The 23,889-nt window shown below is 43.3% G+C and overlaps 1 protein-coding gene across 6 annotated transcripts in view; it reads right to left on the bottom strand.

Annotated features, from left to right (window-relative positions):
• The window catches only part of LOC120893513, a 102,683-nt gene that overhangs the window by 68,837 nt on the left and 9,957 nt on the right, over positions 1 to 23,889 (bottom strand). Inside the window, exons 1-2 of one of the 6 annotated variants that reach the window (XM_040295462.1) lie at positions 3,199 to 4,086; positions 2,902 to 3,031 (exon numbers count right to left, since the gene is read on the bottom strand). The exons of 1 other annotated variant lie outside the window; for it this stretch is intronic. The gene's annotated coding sequence lies outside the window, so the exon portion shown is untranslated. Of the gene's footprint in view, positions 1 to 2,901; positions 4,088 to 23,889 lie in introns of those variants that run through there. 4 more of the 6 variants (XM_040295463.1, XM_040295461.1, XM_040295464.1 and 1 more) reach the window with 4 other exon arrangements.

Here is a 23,889-nt window from a genome sequence, read left to right as displayed (position 1 = left end):
CACGATCCTCACTATCTAGCATACCTCATTATCCACTTAGCTCACGGCCAGCACCTGTCGGACACCTGCGGGCTGGGCCCTGCTCGACTCATTTCATCAGCAACTGCACACTATCCTCTCTCTCACACACACATACACACACTCGATCCTGAAGAACACTAATAGATTCATAAACCGAACGCTCCACACCGACACCGGTGCGACCGGAAGCGTTAAAGCGCATCGGTACAATATGTTCGCACCACTAGGTTCCAGCACAGAAGCATTCGCTACACTTGCACAGTGGAAAGTTTTACTGCTTACTGCAACGATTCCTAATTGGGAAACGATGTCGTTGTGCTGGGGGAAATTTAGTTGCAATGACGACCAGCTCTGTGCACTTCAAGATGCTTTCCAAGTGTCGTGTGTCGTGTGCCGTTTCTTACCCCCCGGAGGACTTCCCGACGACTAACGATGCGTGTGGGACAGCATCTTCTTCGGGGTTCATTCCACCTCACCCTGTACACATTGTTCTAACCTTTTCCAGGTTTGCTGAGCATCTCAATTGTTGGATGGAGACACAATTTACCCCCATCAGAACTTCATCGAGTCTGCTGGAATTGAATTTTCCTGTTACTGCCACAGGACGCATCACGCGCTGGGACGTTGGCAATGTTTCACCACTTACACCACTGCCACCGGAATCATTCCATGCACTATGATTTCTCATTTCAAACACACACACACACACTCATGGATGCTTGTACTCCAAAATTTTGATGAATGCAAAAATATATAAATATCGTACCCTTCATGTTCTCGACTAATTGTGGTGAAATTGAAATTGTTCCATCCCCAGCCCCCATCTCAAGTGAGTGTGGTGTTCTATGGTGGCATTACAATCTCCACCAGATCCTGCGTCTGAGTTGTTGGAGCAATTTTGTCCCGGAAGAAGAAACCAGCGTTACAAACAGTGACACAATTACACCATTCCCTAAGCTTATAAATTTGGGGAATCCTTTCATTTGGTACGACATGCACCATAAATCTACGACTGGGGTGTCCACATACACTGAATTCCACTCCGGCCACAGAGGAGGACGCCGTCTGCGGTAGGGACCTACCCATCACTTCACTAAGGTTGCAATTCTAAAAACCAAAAACATCACACAACATTACAAATTCCACCACCACAGCCTGAAGGTTGCATTTCTGATGCCGTTCGCTGTGTGGGGCGACACTGCTGATGCATCGATTATTTACGGTAAAGTGGGAGATTATGGGAAACGCTACACTTACAGGAAGTTTGCAGCATTTTGTCGCCCACAACTGATGCTGGGAAATGTATGACAGCTCCAACTCTACCTTCACTGCTGAAGGTCGGTGTGTGGGTATGGTTTTATTATGGTCGTGATGATCATGATGATGATGATGGGATGGTGTTTTTTCTCACTCCATCGAACGAGCTACTGACCACTAATGGGTGCATCCTCGATATTGATTATCATATTATGCTGGTCGGGGGAAAAGCCGTACACCGTGGGCAAACAAAATCAATACATCATTGCGATGGTTTTAGCACAACTAAACCACCGCACTGCTTGTTTGCTCTGGTCATTATGATGAAACGTGACTTTTAGCTTATTTTTATGGCAAGTTTGTCACAATTTTTAGGATAAAAAATGCAATCAAATGCTGACCATATTGAATTGCAATTAAACGTCTTGTTTAATGTGTTTAAAAATCTTCATAAAACAGTTGTGATACATTTTTTAAAACAATTTTTATTTTTTTTTTTTAAATTTATGTTTCAAATGTTTATCCTTCTCGTTAGTTCAGAAAAACATGTTTTCTGAGTTTTTTTTAGGTTTACCGAACTTGTTGACATTTTTATTCAAAATTATCAATTATTTTGAATTTCTGCTGTTATTTTTCTGCATATTAAATTCCATATCACTCCGCAAAGCTATTGGAACTTTCACTTCTGCTCGTAAAAGGTCCCGTCAATGACACAGAGTTTTAATGCACTACACAACTGCATTCAGCACGTCCATCTCGCATTCGCAGCATGCGCTTCGGTGCATGCAATATTAAACCAGCTAAAAACCATCACTTCATCTAAGGGGGGGGGGGGTGCTTCACCGTTTTGCACTTTTCTTCGATAAATTATACAACCCACCGAGACCTGGCCGATGATTCCATCAGACGTCGTGCGATGGATTGAAATGCTTTGAAGCGCTGCTTGACGCTCGGCACCGCTCTACGGCCACGGATCTTGAGGTTACGTTTAATTAATCCTCTAAGCAGACAGCATCAGCATCTCGGGCCTTGGGCGTTTGATGCTTCTACACACCGACCACCACCACCACCACAGACCGAGGTCGTCCTTAAGCGTTCGTAAGGAAGGTGTTTACCAGGCCGTCCTCCCACAGACACTTTAAATAACTAAAGCTATGCTGCGCTTGTTGGCACGGCACTTTTCCACTAAGGCGTGAAAAATTCCTCCCCCTTCTTCCGCCCTACCACAAAACCACTCAAAGCCAGCCACCCTCTTCTCTTAAGTAGCCGTTGATGCTCTCTGTCGATCCACTCACCCAAACGGAGGGAAGGTACAATTGGGGGTGGAAGTCGTTTGTCGTTTGAAATAATTTACGACCCCGGGGTGAGAGGGATTATCCATTCGTCAAAAGGCCACGGTACACATTCTTCGCAGTCAGCAAAGGGTCTGGAGCTAACGCTTGTTATTTTTGCATACCGGAAGCCTTTGCTGCGCTGCAAACCGTCTGTCTGTCGCTTGCGTACAAAACGACACGGTTTTGATTTAAGGCGGCCGTGGTTGCCATGGTGCCATGGTTCGCTTTGCAGCCCGTCTGCTCTCTAAATACTAATAAATATTAATGAAATTAAACATTAAACAGATACCTGCGGAAGACGAAACCCAGGAGATGAGTCAGGGGTGCTAGACTGCTGCTGCTGCTGCTGTTGATGATGCGCCCTCCTAACGCGCTCCTATACTCGTTCTACACTAGACTCCACCACACAACACACGTGTCTGGCAAAGGGGAAAGCGTAATGAAAATTGTGCACACCTACATGTGCAACCTGCACACCAACCACTTGCCAACCACACAGACACACACACCGGCACAAACGCAAATGATATGCACGCTTTAACCACAACAACCGTTTGACCCGGTTACACACAAAAACACGACTCACCTTCACGCTCCCGACGTTCCGCTCGCTTTAATCACTCGATTACATTCATTATGGTTTTGAGGACTATGGGGGAGGAGTGAGATGTAGAAGGGGGAGAAAAAACCACTGCAACTATTCACGCGTGAGCCTGCCGGCACTAATAAGCACCTGCACCTGCAGCCCCCGATGCAGCGCCAACTGAGGATGAGTGTCAGAAGTGCTGCTGGTGGAGTGTGTGATTAACTCGTTTCTCGATGTTGATTCTGCCTGGTTTGTGTTTTTTTACTTGCAATGGAAAGTGCAGCGGATTATCGCTCCACCGCAGAGCGCAGTGATTTATAGTCAACACTGTTTGGGAGTATTGAGCTGACGGGGTTTTATCAGCAGTACTTGGTACTTATCGTTTTCGTGATCCTCGATTGAGCGGTTCAAGAGCCACTTGAGTGAGATGTTGCAGCTTTGGAGGGGAATTTTCGAAGCTTCAATTTTCAACAGCAATGACTTCGCACTCCTAACAAATTCCCCGGGTAATAGACACTAAGATCTATTGATGGATCCTTTGTATACTAGGCCTACTGAGCCTACTAAGATCTACTACACTTCTGCTCGACCTAACACAACTTTGCCCTTAATCAACGAGCAATGCAATTTACACAATTTTTACGCCAGAGCCATCAAAAAGTTTCAACAATTTGAGCTAAACACTAAACTAAGTATCGCGATCGTACACAGTGATGACTCACAACACTCAGCTGTCAGCTTGACGTAGTAGTGGCACGTCAAAACACACCGGACCACAGAAAACGCGTCTAGTTCGTTCGAATGAAAGCGACCGACTGGCGAAACCACTGCGACACGGTAGTGCACACCGAACAGGATGGATTGGTGTCTTCGCCGGCCGACAAACGTCCCTCGATGGGCGCGCGAGATAGGTTAGGGTTTCGGCTTTTTTCCGGCAGACCCGAAGTCCAAGCCGGATCAACCAACAAACCAACACGACGCGTACGCTATTTTAAAAGCGCGGCCGAAGTGGCCGACCAGTGCTCTGAACCGTCCTCGTTTGCGCGTATGCGCACTTTGGCCGCCAAACTTGTTTACCTTCGGCCGGGCGGCTGTGCGGTCGCTTGCACCATTCGAACACCATCTGTCATCTGATTAGTTGGGGAGGTTTTCCCCTATTGTTGCTATACCGTGGATGGAGCAGGACTTTCTCCAACCATCCCCCGGTGGCGGTGGGTTGGATTCGGTTCGGTTTTTGCGCCGTCTGTTCTGCGCATTTTTCCGGTTTTAGAACGTGCGAGTGAGATAAGTGGCAATAAGATAAAGAGAGAGAGAGAGAGGGAGCAAAAAACCGTGATAAGAAAAAGGTAGAAACAAGTGTAAACAAACGAAGGACGCCAGCCCTTCGAGAGTACGCCCGCACACCGGGTGGAAGATTGCTGTGTGTCTGTGTACGCGTGTGTGCGAGAAAGCGACTGAAGGGAAAAAGGCATCACCAGCAAGTCACTAATTCTCCACGGAGGAAAGGAAGCGCTAGAGCGAAACGGCACACATTGGCACGCGTCGTCTCCACGGGTACGGGGGTGATGGAATTTTCCTGCTGGGGATTACCCAACACTGAGAAGTGAAAATCATCATCATGTGGTCACACCGACCGGAGGCATGGGAATAAAGGTAGGTTCCGTTTATTTTTCCCACGCACCACACAACACTGCCAAAAAACAACCACACTTGCCCGAACGCCTGTGTTTACCTTTGCCTGGTCCTCACCGCTCACAATGTCTCCCCGGTCATCGTTTGTTACTGCCGCATGATGGATGGCTGTCGGGCGTGGAATTTGTGGTGTAATTTTGCGCAACGGTTCGCGCTTCGTTCGTTCCGGTGACTTGGATGACGCCGTTTGCACGCCTCAGCATCCGCCCTTTACTGGACCGGTATTTGGCGCACTTAGTCGACTGGAAGGATTGCGTAGTAGTTTTAACACTTTTAACTGGGATAAATGATATGGGACATGGATCAAATTGAATTAGTTGTAGGAGTATGGTTGTACAAAGATTTTAATTAATTTTCGGGTAAAAATATGCGAATTACATCTGAGAGATAAATATTAACCGAGACTGATTAAGGTTATTGTATTCTAAAACGACCATACGACTCAAGAAAATCTTGCATTTAAGTGCTGTCATTATCTTACTTAAATAGTTAGTATCGCGGCGTCAGTTCAGTGACATACATTGATCCTCATCCAGTATGATCTCCTGTCTTCATTACCCTCAGACGACATCTTCTTGAATAATACTATAAGAAGAAAGCATTCATTAACCTTCGTTGATCGTTCAATTTTAAGAATCTAACAATACAGGTTTGAGAAAGACGGAAGTATCTTTACGATAATATTACTCTGATAGGTATATTGAAATATATTGTACGAGCAATTGTGTGGCATCGGAAAATCCTAAACGAAACCCACCGAGTCATACACACACATACAAGGCGACCAACATAGCTTAGTCAAGAAAAAATGGATCATACTCCATCGAATACAATGGTATTCCCTAGCATCCTTTACGTAGCTCGCCAAGAAGCAATTAATGTACACATGCAGGACACAACTGCGACATGCATATGGAGAGTTCCACTGGTACCAACGTTTGGCTTGAGGGAACTACCTTCTAAAGCAGGAGAATCTAATGTACTCTTTACGTAGCTCGCCAAAAACCAACTACTGGATCCTTCACTACTTATAAGAACATAACTGCGAACTCAACTCAACAATTAGAGCAACTTAACATTTAAGCGGTATTTCTAAAAACTAAAATATTGGTTAGTACTAGTGTAGCTGAGTTTTGGAAATAATGATCACATAATGATCAAGATCGAGGGCAATCAAGATCAAAATGCATTTTACAGCTCAGAGATATAGACTTAGGACTCAAAAGAACAGTGATATCACTCAGTATAATTGACTTAGACCAAAGACTCTGGGAATGCAGTTCTCTAAACTATTCTAATTTTTTTTTTTTTTGAAATTTAAAAAAGCATCTGAATCAATCAGTCCAATATTGCTAAATAAAAAAACAGTTTCTTGTCATCTCGCTCTGAGGTTTCCTTCAAAACAACCGGTCCTTCAAAGCCGCATCCTCAAATGCGTTAAACAAACACGCCGATCGACTGCTAAATGTGTCCCTAGACGATCTCAAAACCAGTTACCGTTACCAGGAATTGTTACTTCCAGGCGGTAAATAAACCTCAACCCAACCATAGCAAAGATACGGTGCCACGCAATATTCCCCCCCCCCCCTTTACGACCTACCCACCGGCATGCATATACATATATCACACGAAATTACTTTTGCATACACACTCGGCAGCAAACACACATTCTTTCTTTGCCCACTCGTAGCTCGTAAGGTAATTTGAAATGCGACCGTTTCGGTGATCTTTTGCTCACTCGAACCATATTCATCACCGGGAAGTATCGTCCCGAAGTGCGATAAATCTACCGATAACTGCCAAGGTACTGTGCTCCAGACCCGCTCCAAACGATTCTTCTTTCGTTTGAATGCGTAAAGATACCCGGAACGCATCGCTCGTGCGCTTAAAGATACCTTTGGTAGTTGGTTTGATGTCGTCGGGAAATGATTATTGCAACTGTTTTACCGTTTTACTGCCACCACCTGTACCGCATGCGTACCCCAGTTGTCAACATGTGGTTGAATAAATCTTGGCCTGCATTCTTTCTCTCGCTCCTATACACGCCAGATCCCCACGAGTGTTTTTAAGCCGGAAAAATGACTCCAAATTTCAACACAGTAGAGAGAGAGAGAGACCGCGTGCGAGAAAGCCTGCATGATACTGCAAAAACAACAGCAAATAAAGCAACCGTCAATCACGCACCTCCTGATATAGTGCCTCGTTTATTTACTCATTTCTTCCTCTTTGGAAAACGGCATATGCAATCCACTGCTTTCCATCGGCCAACCGGTGCTGGAAAGTCGCTAGAATAGAGCTTCCTCCCCCCCAGTTGCGGGAGTTGATTGGATGATTGATTTACGATACCGACTGCACTTGACATTCGAAGCTTTCACGGGTCGGCGCGTCTCCGGCCGTGGGGTTGCGCCACCAAGTGATGAGGCTATTCGCGTATCGAAGGTGAACGTCCTGTGTCAAGTGAGGCGTGAAGTCGGCATTTTGGAGCCGGCCTGGTGATGTTTCGCGCCTGGCCCTTTTCGATGATGATACAAACGGGAGCTATTGGCTGTTAAGGATCTACCGGATCTTCCGGAAAGGGGATTTCGCTGCAGTTGGTGTCGGCAGCGACTAAGCGACAAGTGTACCGTGTATAATTAATCAAAAACTCAACCTCAGCCGCCAGTCAGTCGTTGTCGCGCGGACCTTTATCATCCGCCGAACAGACGTGGCGTGAAAAATCGTCCGACAGGCGGCAGGCCGTAGGATTAGTTGGTGGCGTTTGTCAACAAGTTGATGGGGTATTTACACCAGCAACGTGAATGAATTTACGAGAGAGAGGGGTGGCTGGTAACGTCTTTAATTATAGCTATTTTGTAAACTTTGAAGAGCTTCCCTAGCTAGTGGATCATTGGAAACACTTTAATGTCTTAACATCCATAAATTGAAGGGTTTGAATCTTCCGGAACATATTAGAACGACACATTCATAGTCACTCCTTACTGCGAAGTATCGGTCTGGTTGAAAATCAATACTGGGGGCCTTCACGATTCTAGTTAGTTTTTTGTATGGAGTTTGACAGTTGGAGGCTGAAGTCATGTAAACACTCCATACAAAACCACACAAAAAACTAGCCTGCAATTTTCAGTCCAGATTATTCTAGCCACAAAGATAGAATTAGATTCGAGTACCTGCTCGAAAACACGGTGTTGTTTACATTTATCCCAAGGTGCATTAAAGAGATCAGGTGATGGAATCTGGAATCAAAGTGTGTGTAGTCCAGGTGGTCTCATAGCATTTTTATAACCAATTTTGAACATCACTTTTTGACAGAACGAGTGAAAACTTTTGCTCCAACGAGCTTTCTGGAGGCTTGACGAATACTCAAAACACGCTTACAATCTTCATTCAGAAGCAGAAGCGATAAAAATCAGCCTTGTAAATTCATACATCTTGGGATAAGCCCACCTGTATATTATACTCACTTAGATAGCTGCTCGAAAACTGCTATACACTGCAAACAGCTGACAGACTGAAATTTCAGCCTACGAACTTCAAACGGAAAGGGCCCCACTGTCAAGGATTGTAGGCGCCAAAAAATCTATAGAATAAACCAATATGTCACCTCCGTGTAAGGTGTAGCATACAATTGCTTTTCAGGATTTTTGTAATGTGTCTAAAACTTCTTGAAGTTGACTTAGTATTCGGTAAACAATGTTTAAAGTTATTCAAGAAAACATGGAATATGTTGGAATATATAATAAATGAAATGAAATGAAATGTTGCTTTTGCTCGGGCGGTCTCAATAACATGCCCGTCATAGGTTCAAGCCCAGAATGAACCGTCTCCACGTAGGATTGACTATCCGGTTACGTGGTAATGAATTAAGTCTCGAAAGCCTGTATAAGCCAGCATGTCCTCGTAGGACGTTACGACAAATAGAAGAAGAAGAGATGTTGCTTTTGTCTTCCATGAAGATTAACTTTATACATGACATGATATATAAAAGAATGGACCCAGTGTATCCCAGTTCTAAACGACTTTCAGATTACTCTGAGCATGTCAGTATCTGACCAAACCTACAAAAAGGCTTTAAGTTTTCAATTCCCAAGTTTGGATGTTGTTCCCTTTAATATCTATCAATTGGTATTTAGTACCCAACAAATGTCACCATGATCACTTTAAAGAATATGCCATATGATCCCACCACTCACTCATACTTCCCTCATAAACAATCGCTTCAAAATGTCACCGTCATTACCATAATCTGTGACACCACTAACGATGCAATAATTGAATCTAAACGCACAATCCATTGCCCCGGTTTTGTACCATCAATTGCCCTTATTGTGTAAAGGAAAGGTCACCAAAAGAAGCCACGCAACAAACACACACACACATACAAATCGACAAACACTTTTGTGGAGATACTTTTCCGCATCGAAAATATCATCCCCCAGCATCTGTTTCGCGTGTGAAACGTACACCATCGACCCATCGAAACGGCATCAGCAGCAGCTCGCGTATCATCACCGGGCCGCGTATCGGCGGCACTCGTTGCAAGCTAAATGTTACAGCATTTATCATCAGCACCAACGGCAACGGCCTGGCACAGTGCCATAAGCCGCCGAACGGAACATTATGCGGGTTGGGCAAATATTATCATTGCCAAATATGCTCTCGTGTCTTCGTTTCGCTTTGTGACGTTCGTCTCGTCTCATCTTCACAGGCTCAAGAGTCCTTATACTCCATGGCGGGACAGACAAGCTAACGCCAAAAATCAAACCTCACTCCAGCGAGAGAGCTCACCCCAGTCGGTGGGAGCTGTGTTTGTGTTTGAGATAAAACTGTTTACCTTTTGGCTGACAGGCCAAGCGGCAGAAGGAAAGGAAAAGACAAATATCGCTCGAGCTAATTTCTACACCAAGACACAACCTTCAGGCCTTTGTGTGTGTGTGTGTGCGGCACAAAGTCGCAAAGTTGATAACACAAAGTGCGTAGGGCGCTTCATCCATTGAAAGCGTCGGATTATTTTCGATTGCAGCAGCGGCTGTAGAGACTTAATTAATGGAAATATGATACGGTTGATACGTTCCGGGCTATAATCTCGGTGGGAACAGGGCGTGATGGAATGGCATCGCATTACCCCGCGCCGACCTTCTTTCCTTCTTGTATTGATTTATCAATTAGGATCAACTTCTTAAGTGGTTAACGGTTGACTTAGAAGCTGCGCAAGATTGGTGGCAGTTAATTAATATTTTTTGTGAAATATTTTAGCCTAAAAAATGACAAAAATCACAATTCTAATCATGTTATAACAGCAATTTATTAAAACAACACGAGACAAAGCTCCCCAAAATTAAAGACAAATGAAACACTTATCTCTTCACTAAACCTTAAATCGTCTCTTCATTGTGCTCGATTTACCAACCTCAACCATTCTTCGTACAGCAAAAAACAACATTTTGCTGCACTAAATAAACCATCGACAAAATGGGATTTCTTTTGCGCCATTGTTCGCAAGCTAATTTAATTACACCCTGATTGACTTGTACTGGTGCTGCAATTTCGAACGAACCGAACGTGCGTACGCCCGTAAATCTCCCGTGAGAGGCGTAACATCATCCCGTCCGATCAGCCCAGATTCCCTCATCATTATTATGTTATCGGATACGTTCCCCCCGCGAACTGGCGGATATCCGGTGCGCCAAGAGGAGAAGAGAAAAAAAACCCGAGCCGGAAATGGTTGGAAAAAACTTCCCCAAAGCCCTCGACAATATTCTTGCCCTGTGTTGGTCGGCTACTATCGAGAGAGCGGGGTCATCTTTGTAGTAAGATGTGTCAAGTGATACTGTGACGGAACGGAAAGGAAAGAAAAGGAAAAGCGATGGCTTGCCTCGAGCCAAACCGATACGGCGAGCGATACAAGTAATAATACAATAATAGAATAAAACCAATCAAAAATCAATTTGATAGTCCTTCAACCGATTCCTTCGTTATCCTTTACACGCTAGCGTTTCGGTAACCCGATTCTCTCTGTTCCGGCTATCGGCCTTTGGTCCGGTTCCATGCTTCCAAACTTCCCGCGCCACCACCATCACGAGATCAATTTCCTTCTTTCTTCCTATAGCCGTGACCACTAAAGCGTGTTGAAGGGCCCATCCAACGCCCCCGCTCAGTGAGCCTCAGGCAGCAGAAGAACCCGGGAGCTGGGTTGAAACGAGTCGAACTGGAAAGCGTCCGATGCTGAGCCGTGTATCAATCGTACACCACGGTACACGATGTGCAGACAAAACGGAGAGAAAAATTAAATAATAAACATTAATCTCCTTGTGGAATAGTGGCTAAAGCAATACACGGTACTGGTGCTCCTTAATGCTGTTACAACGTACCGGATCCACTGTTCTTGCGATGTTTCACTCTATTGTCGATGTTCGGGCAGCGTTTAATCAGCGCCCGAGGTCAAATTCGGCAGAATAAAGTTAATTGTGAGCGTCATCACTCGGATTCCTTTGCAAACGTGCCGTGGCTGAGATAGAGCTTCTCCAGGGACGAATGCCATCACTAGTGCAAGTTTGAAGCGAGTAAATGTTTGACCATCTCACATATTCAATCATTTTTATCATTTAATTTAGTCTTTTTTAAACAAATTTCAAATATTGAGAAGTTCATTTATACCTTTACTTCGTTTTACTTTTGAGATTTCAATTAAAATTGAATGATTCGTATACTGAATAAAATATTAAACAGAAAAATATAGAATAATAAAAAAACGTAGGTAACGCAAAAAAATGAATTGATCAACATAAAACTAAAAACAATAAATACAAAAAGTAACATTATAAGCGTTATTAAAAGTTGATTAATAATTAAAATGAACAAAAGAATAAATAATTCCAACACAGACAGAAATGTTAACGAATCAGTACATAGACCTATCGACGCGTAACTAAATAAAAAAGTATAAATGAAAAGACAACAAACACGACAAAAGGCAACAAACACGATCTATGAATAACAAATTTACAAAAGAATAAATATAGAATTGTGTTTTAGACAAAAAATATATAATCAGCTCTACGAAGACTGTGATTTTTTGCACATTCTACACTCTCCTATTTAGATTTAATAGTCATGTAAATTAAGTAACGCATTTTTCTGTCACTTATCAATATGTTTTCACATACAGCTAACGACCTTCGTTATCACTCCATTCCCTCCATTCTGAAGACTATTCCGAACACAAACTTACCTCCATTTCCAGAACAGAAAACGCTCACAGAAACGAAATGCATGTGCCGATAAATAAAGCTAGTAGTTGCTTCCTTCTCTTTTTTCTTCCTCATAATCGTTAAAAACACACGCACCGGCAGGGAACAGCCCCATTCGTCCCGGTCGTGCTGTGAATCATCATCCGCTGTCGTCGGTGGGTTGTTACTAGTATCCAAATCGCACGACCCATTTCCCCGCACGGGTAATCATTTGTACCATCTTGCAGCACCACACACACACAAGACTCATGATGATTACACGACGCAGCAGGGAATCCTTTTTGCGTACGGGCCGCTGCTCCACATCGTTGTACGACATTTGTTCACCAATGGGTCGGTTGCAAACTCCAGCAACTTGCTAGGCGTCCATAAGAAAGTGTTCACGACTGGAAAAAAATGCAAACGAACACAGTACGAAAACAACAACAGCAGAAAAAAGGATGGTCACCATTTACAGCTGTTATCAATTTGCTGTAATAAAATTTTATGCCAACCCGCAGAGTGCCAACACCCCAGAGTACGGCAGTACGGGGTCCCATAAAAATGATACGACAAAATGATGTTTTATTTAACAGAATTCAGGAGGATGATAGAGCACGAGGGCGAGAAGGACAAGGAAAACCCCTTATATTGCATGAAGCTATACGTAAAAAAAGAAAAAAATACGCATACTTACTACAGTACAGTGGGTGTCCTGGAAGTGTACGATATCCCGTTCAATAAATATGTTTTCGTTCGACCTACGGAGAACAAACGCTCACCCTCTGGTTAAAGGGCTGCCGGGCTATGGTTCGCCGGGAAATAAAGATGTAAATTTGATCGGGCGTGTTTCACCGATTATAACATTCTCTTTTCTCTATTTGCATGTAAACATAAGGACAATGAAAGGAAATGTGTGTTTTGGGACAAGATTTTGGAGAGATTTTCTGCGAAATTCTTGGACGGAACACGTCTGCAATATTACTATTGTATGATATTTCTCAACTAAAATGGTAAATATTCTTGCTACTAGCATCAACAGAACCATATTTATTTTATTATTTACTTTAACTCATGGTCCTGTATCACATTTTTGTTTTCACTTCCTCAACGTCACAACCCTTTATATCAAATCTTTTCCAAAACTACAGTAAAAAGCCTCCCGGGCACACTTTGCCAAATGTCCAACGCAATGGCCAATTTAACCAATCGAGTGAACTTGTACTGCCCGCACCCTTTCTGCGGCTGCCAGAAGACCGTGGTACGAAGACGGTCCCAAAAACGGATACTGCTGCTGCTGCCTCTCGACCAAGGTGGTACTGGTAAAACATGCAAAACTTCTTTACACTCCATTACCCCTGCGGGGAAGCAATCGGGCCAGTGGATGGGTTCGATGGGAAACAAATGGGACCGAACAACCGGGTGGTGAAAATGAAGTTTTTCTCCTTTCGATGGAAAGCCCCATTCGTTTTATCGTGGGGGAAGTAAGAGCATCCCTTGAGATGGAAGGTAAGTGTGTGTGCGTGCTGTTGCTGCGTGTGGGAAATGTAAATTGAGTGTAAATGTAAAACTTAAATCACAATTCCACCGAACAGCAACAGCGCTCGAGGTGGGTTGGGCAGAGGCGGTGATACGCACCGTTCATCCACAAAAACGTTCGAGGTGTTGATTGTCCTTCCGGGAATGGAAAAAATGGGTTAAAAATTTTAAAGACTTTTTGCAGGAGTTACGGTAATGGTTAGGATTTTGGAGCAAAGTTTCACATAACTTGGATGAGAAGGTTTAGATAATTGGTAAAAAAGTTATAGATCAAATATACCAAATGGTATTGTACTTAAATGTCTTATGCGTGTTTAACACGCCTAAAACTATGCAATTTAAAAATGTACTAATAATGTTACGCCTACAAGTATGCTATGAGAATAAAAACATAGCTTTTAAACGTTTATTTTGCATACCTTAAGGCGCAGACCCTACAAAACATCCTTTAAACCAGCAAACGAATTGAATATGTGGTCAATCCTTGGCTAGTATGTGAAAAAACTATATAAATTGTAATTAAATGGCACAAGTATTCCATTCAACTGGGACTACAAAATTTTATTCAAAATGTATCACTTTATTAAAATCAATTTGGTAGAATTAAATTGTACCAATTTATCTGACTCTCAATGGACACATTTTTCCACCACTCACTGACCGACAACCTTAACACAAACTTTAAACCATCCTCCCATCGCCAGGAGCCAGCAGCAGTTTTCACGGTCTAGCGCACACAACCGTCTCCGCTATGCGATCGATTTTGGGCACATCGATTGACCATCGCAGGCTGCTTTTGCTGGTTTGTTTTCCTCGCACCTGCGTGAAGTCGATGAACCGGGCGCATAAGTCACTTCGCTTCATTTCACTCCCAATTCGATTCGATTCTTCCGCGCCCTCCCACGAGTCCCACAAATTACAATCTCGCCCCGAAAAGTGGCTCACTGTTCCGAAACCGAACCAATTGCCGTTCCAGATCTGTGCTGATGTTTTGACCAGTGGGCCAGCATCACTGTGTCGCATTCGGTGCGGTTTGATATTGAGTGCGTGAAACCGAGCAAATGGTGTGCTGGTGCTCATGGTCGGCGATGAAATTTCCATTTCACTCTCCGATCCGTATCGGTGAAGCTCTGGAGCGCGGTTGGAGTCGAAATTGTAAGTGTAGTCATCAAGGCGTGAGGTTTTTTTTTTGCTTTCCTTTCCGGTTACTTTTCTCTTATCGGACGACATTCGGAAAAAGCCATCATGCAACCGGTCGGAATGTAACCTGCGAAGCGAAATGATGTCACGTACTCGAAATGATTTTCGTATCATATGGAATCATAATAAGTATCCTCCCGCAAGCTCACTCACACGCACGCAGCGTTGGAGCGTCTGCTGGGACGTTTCTCGACGTCCGTTCATTCAACCGGCAGCTTCGCCCGGTCTCCAAATGTCGCCACAGCACGGAGACGAGTCGAACGCACATCACACAAACACACACAGCCATCGCCAGCTTCTCGGTTTCGAACTCGGAATTGCTGTGAGAAACGGAATCGCTTCTCCGGAGCTTCTCTTGCACGAGTGAATTGTTCCATCGTTTTTCCCCCTCTGGTTTCTCTGTAGCCCAGTTTCTTCGATGAAACCAGCACGGTTAGGCGGAAAACAGTGAAGGAATGATTCGTAAAAGGATTCGTCCACCGATCCAATGAAGCTGAAGGAAGCGAAAGTTAGGTGAAAAGTGAAGAATGGAATGTAAGCACCATGCCTTGGATGAGGCAGCCGAAAGGGAGGAAATGTGGCAAGGAGGTGGAATTGGCTGCAGGCGTTGAGTATGCTGGGGTGACGATACTACTGAATGCAATTTTGCTGTAAAGTGGTCGGAAAGCCTTTTTCCTTAGGCGGGTCGCTTCACGGTGGGCAAATCGATGAAACGATACTGACAACTTGCTTAAAGTTGTCTGAAGATTTTTCAGTTTTAAGCTAAATTACGCGAAACGCCTGACAGGATGCAAATATTGCTTCTTAAAAAGGCTTGTTCCTAAAAGCTTAGACATTCTCACTTAGCAGTGATTAAATATTATTAAGTATACTATTAAGCCAGTAAACGGTTCAACAAGCATGTAAAAAGCTTAAGTAAAAACTAAGCAAAAAAATTTTTAATAAAAACATCATATTGCATACTTTTAGGCAAATAGCTCGAGCATAGGAAATTTAATCCAAAGAAGTAATATAATGCACTACAGAACATAATTATTTTAACAGAAATATCAAAATTTATACCGATCCAATCTCACTGTGTAGTGTGATGGCATTTGCTATGAAGACTACCCTGCGATGCAGCACACCAAAACGCGTGTCTTTCAACCGTCCGTAAGTACGTACCGATGCACAGACGTACCTTCCACTGGCTTGCCGTACAATGGCGATGAGAGCAGCGAACAGGACGATATTGTTCTGCTACGTGATATTCTTATCGATTTCGACTCGACTCCGATCTAAACTACGGCACGTTGCCGCCGCGTACGACATACCATACCATCCCGAGTGCCTCCCGCGAGCGCATCGAAACACCAATATGGGCCAAAGTCGTTCTATTTCAATTAGTTATAATATATATTTGTCCCGGTATCGTGTGTCCCGTTCGGTTCGTTTGACTTCGGATGAACGAGATCATGAATGTGGAATGTCGAGCAGATTTACACGGCCAAACGTGACCTTTCCTGCTCGCTGGCCGGGGAGATAAGTGAACGTACACGACGGTATGCGCCAAAGCGGATTCTAGCAAATCTAACGCCATAAAATTTGAGCTTGTTTAAAAATGTCCCTAAAGTTATCATCTCTCTTCCAAACGGCCATATTACGATATGATGATCTTTATGCAAAAACGATTCATTCAACCAGACCGTTTCAATCGCTGAGTTGTAGCGCATATCTTTCACTTTAAGAACCATCGCACCATCGTCAAAACGGTCCACCCGGCTGGCCCGGCATGTTCCGGTCATTCGGGGCATGTTTAACAGGTAATCGAATTTGCATTAAGCCGTATTGTGCAAACATCCTCACCCGAACAGAAAGGGCCGAACCCAGTCCCGGGATCCGACATTGAAATTCGATTAAACTCCCACAGCGCTAAACAAATTGCGTTCGAAAGTGACACCTCGGCTAAACACCCACAATTAACCCATCGGTCCGATCGGCGACCTCTGGAGATCATGGTTCGTCCACACAAACACAGCTAGGTAACCTCAACCCATCCCTTCAAGCATGCACTTTAAGGGAGCTTTTTTTGCTGTTGTTAAACACACAACCTTTGTCCTGCGTGTGCTCGTCTGTGGCATAAATTATTCAATCCATCTGCAGCGTAGCGTAGGAGGGAAGCGACATACTGCCCACTTGGTGTTAGCGATTGGAGCCCAATCGTTATCAATTAATAATCAATTTGTTGCATAAATAATTATCGGTGAGCCGTGTGCGCCAGGTGTTGTCCCATGTTTACACGCAAAGTGGTTTGTGACAGTCTCACCGATGCGTGGCCAGTGTCACACGTGTGTGTGGATGAGTAGAGCATCTGATTGATATTAGAGCTAGAGAAAAATGTCAAGCAAGTTGGTTGGTACGTTTTTTTTAAATTTCAATGTGAAAATAATTGCTTTTTCTTGCATAGATTTTGGTGCTCTGATATAAGTAGAAGTACCATGAAGAGGATCGAGATTTGTTGTTAATTTTGGTAATTCCAATACAGGGATTACAAAATTATTTGATTTTATTTTGTAGATCAAATAAATGCTTAGTTAGAAAAACGCCAAACATACAGCAAACTGCTCCATCAAACATTTACTTTCTCGCTATAAATCAAACAGCTTCTTTCCTCCTCCAAGCAACGCTCCAGAAGCTCCAAGGCTAGCATGTGCGGTATCCTTCCAGCGGCATGTGAGCTGTGACCCGTTCTACGCCATTTCACCTTCCATTCCGGTCTGCTGCACATCGCCCGAAGCGAACAATTTATCAATATCACATACACTCCCAAAACGATTCGCTACTTTTTCGATTCGACATCACTCCATCAGCACGAAAAAGTCACCCCACTGTGCTGCGACCTTTTGGGAATTACACCACGGCAAAAAAATGGCTTCCCATAATGAGCCTTTTGAGTGTTTAGTGTGGCAAGATTTGTTGTGGTCCTCCATTGATTCTCGCCTATTGTTCTTCGCTAAACCGAGGAACCTACAAAAGGTCACGCGACCGGGGACCGACGGCAGCAAGTGGAGAACAAAAAGTGCCGTCCACGAATCGATCACTCGATTCGACCGTACCACACACACTCACACACAAAGCCAGCAAAACTTCACACCCTTCCGAGCGAAAGTAATTTAAGTTTTATAAATTTCCTGTCAAGTGCGGGCGCTCGGTTCGGATTTCTTGCATCCCCTCATTGTACCCAGCTGGCTAATACTCGGTCCACTGCTTGCAGCATTCCACTCCAATTCCGCCTTGAGTTCAGCGCCTGAGTTGAAAGCCGCCGGAAGAAAATCCCCCTTATCCCAAAGCGCCACCGCCGTCAACAATGGGGCGATTTGCGGGAGGGACATTGGGCGATGGGAGCAAACCATGACTCACCTGAAATAAATTACACCCATCAGTGCAACGCGCCACAGCAGACTCGAGGGAAACAAACAACTCGAGGTGGTTTGCGCACGGTCGTGTACACGTTCGGCAAGAGTGCACCTGGTGGTCGCGACGCCACGACCGTTTGTTGGGTGAGGATGCAGCGTAAGACCTGTTTACAATTTACCTTGTCCCGGCTGCAAGTTGCTCAAGTGTCTAGTGCATCGTCTTAGCTAATGGGTCGAAGGAAAGGGTTGCTATGGTAAGAGATGTGGTGCGATTGGAAAAAAAACTTGCATCCACACTAATGTGCCCGAATGTGTAGAATCGTATCATCAAAACCCAAACACAGTAGCTATTAGAATAGTACTGAACGAAGCATTGTAGCTATTAGAATGATGCTCATCTTCACTGCAACAGCATTTAGCTCATGTACTGCCTAAAATTGTGTTCTCTTTAAGTCATTCTTCATGTATTACGTGCTGTCTTAATAATTTGTAATAGATATTGTAGAATTATGTATACAGGGTTTCCCACGATTTATTGGTCAGTTCCCATGATTTTTTGGTGCGTTCCCACGATTTTTTGGTCGTATCCCATAGATTTTTGGTTCGTTCCCATAATTTATTGGTATTTTCCGATTGGATATCAATACAATTGCACCAAAAAATTCTGGGAAACGACCAAAAAACCGTGGGAACGCACCAAACAAACATGGGAACCCACCAAAAATTGATGGGAACCAACCAATAAATCGTGGGAAACCCTGTAAGGTAGCACAATTTTGGGTAGAATATTTCCTCGCACTTAAGAAGTAATGTACATCTACTTTGTTTATTACAAATAGTTCGATATGTTAGAGTTGTTTGTTTCGCTCATTCTGTTGGCTGCGGTTGTCTGTTCGATAAAAATGCAGACCCGGCTATTGGTTATTGACAATCGACAATCGCTGAGCATAATGTTGTAGTTGATAGATAGAACAGATTGATGTCGAATTCGTCCCGATGGTGTGATCGTGCGTGTGGTCTTGTGCAATTGACTGTGCATCAATAGAACAAGCAAGTTTGTTATATTTTTTTTTTTTATTATTTTCTAAACCATCGTTTTGCACTATATGGTGTACAATCAATCCAACTAGTGTTACCAGAGACTAGTTTACTAGTTTTTTGCTTTTTCACCCACAGAATGCATTGTTTTTGCAGGTCCAACACACCCGAAACCAGAGCATAATGAAATCCAATAAAACTTCCCTATAAATACTAATTAATTTTCTTTTGTGCAAGTTTAATTCCTTCCTCAATCACGGCGCGTTTGTTGTTTGTGATTCGGTACGGGTACAAACGCGGGATTTGCGACCGAAGCAGAGCGCAGAAAGTGGTAAGCTACTCTTTCTCTCTCTACAATCGACAAAACAAAAAGCAGTGATTAGTGCAGTTAGTGCTGAGATTTACGACTCCCACTACCGAGCCATGATGACTGATGGTGGCGATTAAAAACTAGTTTTACAGTCAACCATTTTTGCCGGAAGGAAGTATGTTTTTGCAAAACTTCCTGCGTTTGTAAGCAACTCAAGGGGCGATCCTGCACGCATACACCGAAACTGAGTGCTGTGAAAATATTGTTCTTTCGGCTTTCGAACGGAAAACACCTTCGTTTCGGTATCGTTTTTCATACGCCGTAGCAAAACAGGATTAGATTTTGCTCACCTGATCGCAAAGCGTGGAAAACTAGGGATAGCCTGTGCCCCTTTCCCTGTGCAGGTGTGAAAGTAAACTTTCAGCACGCTTCCGGAAGCATTGTTTACTTCCCGCACGCACCTTCCCTGGGGGCGAAAATGGTAAACGGCAGGCAAAGTTTACCTTTTTGCAACCCTTTTTCACCGACATCGGAACGGAGTGACTTGCTGCTGAACGATATTCTTGACAAAACAAACCCAAACTTCCCTACATATCAGGAGGGCAGATGATTGTTTGCTCGATTGTTTGCCTTTTTGCGAAGCGGTAGAAGGGACAGAGATTTGCATAGGATATCAACACCGTGCGGTAATCGTGTTGGCCCGATAATCTACTTACGATTACGCAAATCAGCTTCACCAGCTCAGCCGCATCACAACATCATCCGTTCGTTGGCTGAGACGCCGTGGAAAGATTCTGCCTGAGTCCCGGCCCAATATTCCAATCCAGCGTACACAACCACAACCATTTGGAAAGCCGAAGCGTAATACAAACAGCACCACTTTCGGATTACCACCTTCCCGAACAGAATCCAATTAACTAATTACAATTATGACCATCTCGCAGTAGTAGTAGGACTTCTACAGCTCCCTAGGGAGAGCAACTTGGAACGGTTACACTCCACACATCATCATCATCATCGGGAGTTAAGTCATTAAAGTTTCTTTCCAACCCCGTACAGCGTGACAACTTGTCATGTGACGTACGTCTGGAAGGCGCTAATTAAGTTCACGCTGTGTTACCACTTGCTATACTACTAGCAGGGCGATTATTGGCCAAAGGAGGATACAGCAAAAGGTGATGAGGCGTTGCGTGCTGGGAAGAAAATGGCGAGCGAGCGATGATGATGTCGGTCTTAGCTTAATGAATATTTTATTGCACTTTTTTATTAATTGATTGTATTGCTGCAATATGACAGATATGTCTAGTCTGACCAATAAAAAAAACTTGGTTGTAATTTGTATTGTAGCATATCTGCTATACACGACCTATCATAATGCACACTATAAACTATAGACACATTGTAACACATTTCTGAAAGCCAAATCGCAACATAGCAACACACTCGGCAGAGTTCAGGCTACACATATTGACAAACACCTCACACCAATCCAGTTTATTTATTTTTATCAATAACAATTGGTTGATTAGGACAAAAAAACATTCCACAACCAAATGGACAAAAACCATAACATGTTTTGAGTGTAAATAAAACCAACTTCGACCATGGCAAGTCAGATTCGTTTGGATTGTCAGGATAGGGCTATGCCCCTTCCTACATCTATCAACTTCTCATTTAACGAGTTTGATTTTGTCCCCCTTCCCAAGGTAAGGCCTCTAAACTCCAACGTTTCCAGTAAGGGAATGCTTCTAAGAGTTTCTATGATCGCCTGGACGATCAAGTGTCGATAAGTCCACTTCGAACAAGTTTGATTCCACCTCGACACATGTCAGTGAAACATTGACCTACCACGACAGTGCTCGACGACCACCGTGATGAGTACGTACGATCATCACATTACAGTATAGAGGATTGTAAAATTTTAAATTAATTTGTGTTTATTTGAAAGACCGAATGGCCTTATGGAAACTATTTTGTACATAGAGGAAGACAATCAAGTAGATACAAATAGTTTTTTTGTCTTAAGGCAGTAGTCTCTAACCGCGATAGAATTGATTTTTCAAAACAAGAACCTCATTACAAAAAATATCGTGCGTTTTCCCCCACAATCAAGATTAAATTTTTCAACAGATCTGTCTACATAATGATTTAAACATATGTTTTATGAAAAAGCTTTGAACCAATTCAACTAACTCAAATATATATTAGTACCCTCAATATATGTTGATCGGAGCAAATGTATTTTAAAACCCAAGTAGTCCGTGATTCTTAAAAGGCTGGAGAGTACTGCTTTATGAATTATATTTTATAATTATTTTTATATTTATTTTACCTAACATATAATTATTTGAACACAATCACTATGTAATTTGATATTAAACAGGCATTTGAATGCATAATTATTATTTAAAAACTAATTGAAAAGAATTTCTTAATCCTTTAAAGCTTTAAAAACAACCTCAACAAACACCAATCTGATCTGTGTCGTCTTTGTAACAACCAAATCTGTTCAAAGACTGTTTCCACCTACCGATCCGTGTCGTTTCAAAAACACGCACCATAAAGAAAGCAGTTGTTTACCTCGCCGACATCAACAATTGAGTTTAAACTCAGCCATGCTTATTCTCACAACATTCAACATGCACCGTGAACCATCGAAAAGGATTAAAAACACCCCAGCAAAGCAAAAGCAACCGAACCTAACGTCAAACGATGCGCACAAAGGGGAAATTTGAAAAACTTTCCTCCCAAAAATGTTCACGTGACCGTCGCCGTAACCTTGGAAAGAATTCTACCACATGTTCTTGTAACCTTTTCGATGTTTGTTCTTGCAAAGTACACCACCGAACACACACGACGACGATGGCATTCAAGAAAGCAACCAAAAAGGACATTAGGCGTGACGGTAATGCTATCATGAACGAATTCACCCGCTACAAACGGAGTTGCTTTAAGAATTATTTCTTCACCCAAACCCACCGACATCGGATCGATTTGTTTGTGGCACATACTGGGAGGGTGGAAATGTGCTTCCTTCTTCACGTACAAAAGCCTCGAAATGAACATTTGTATTTTGGTGACGGTGAAATCTGCAAAAACTCACCGCCAAAGTGAGGAATTTTACAAAACCGCGTTACTTTTCTTGAGAATGCGCAACTATCATCCGTACGAAACGGCAGCAGCAGCAGCACCAACACCCACCGAACGTCTTTTGGAATGTGCAGTTTTACGGTGGAAAAGAGTTGAAACTTTTCGCTCTTCCCTCTCCGGTTGATGCCCCGAAACACGCAAGACCACTCTGCGTGTGTCACCACCGTCGCTGAGGAATCGGTTTGGGAATTTAATTAAAATGAAGTCATGGAATGCTGCACGAGTTCATTTTACAACCATTCTTGGCGGTGTTTTTCCGTACGAGATTTTAATTGCTGCCTGCAACTACTGACAGCAACGTATCACACCATGGTGTGTGTGTTTATGGGTGATCGTGGATGGGTTTGGTTGGAAGAGAAAGTAAAATTATGCTAGCAATTGCAACACAGTTCAAGAGCATCCTTATATACCACACGCGGTTAAAGAAGCTTCTTCAAGGACAATGGAAAGGTAAGAGGAAATTATACAACGCTTTAAATCTTTAAAGCGTTTTAGCATACATTAGGCACTTTTAAATGCTTATAAAAAGGTAACATAAATTACAAGATTTCCTTTAAAAAGAAAAATCCCGTAATAGCTTTCAAGAACATAATTACCTTCACTATCAATCTTCGTTATAAAATTCAAAATTAAGTGGATTCAATTAAACAATTATAGGCATAAAGGCACTACTTTCTCCTTGTTTGCACTACACACTACAACATGATCGCTGCAAAATTACACTAAATTTATGAACACCTGCAGTAAACTTGTGCATGAAATATGGTGCCTTCCTTCCCATCAAGTGGACGGTCCCTTTCTACACGTGCGGCGACGAAAATCGACTTGAGTGAATTTTTCCACTCCATTCTTAAGCTCGAGTCACCGTTTGGTACGTAAAGCTCCTCAACCAATTCACCCACCTCCACTATCGGTAAAGTGGAGAAACCGTATCGTTACACCAGCAAGAGTTATTATGTCAACCAAGTGACCGCAACAGCACACTGAGGAGGTAGGTTACAGGGCTAAACGTTTGCTGCTTTAGTTTGGTACTGGACGTTTATTTTTCCCCCCCTCCGCTCTTCCTGTGCAACATCGTCGCTAACAAAATGGTCGTTTGCAAGGTGCAAGGTGAAAAATGCAATGCCCCCATACATGGTTC

The sequence above is a fragment of the Anopheles arabiensis genome, chromosome 2 (genome assembly GCF_016920715.1).
Source record: "Anopheles arabiensis isolate DONGOLA chromosome 2, AaraD3, whole genome shotgun sequence".
NCBI lineage: Eukaryota > Metazoa > Arthropoda > Insecta > Diptera > Culicidae > Anopheles > Anopheles arabiensis.
Note: the sequence above shows the minus strand (reverse complement) of the source record. Positions and strands in the feature narration are given on the sequence as shown.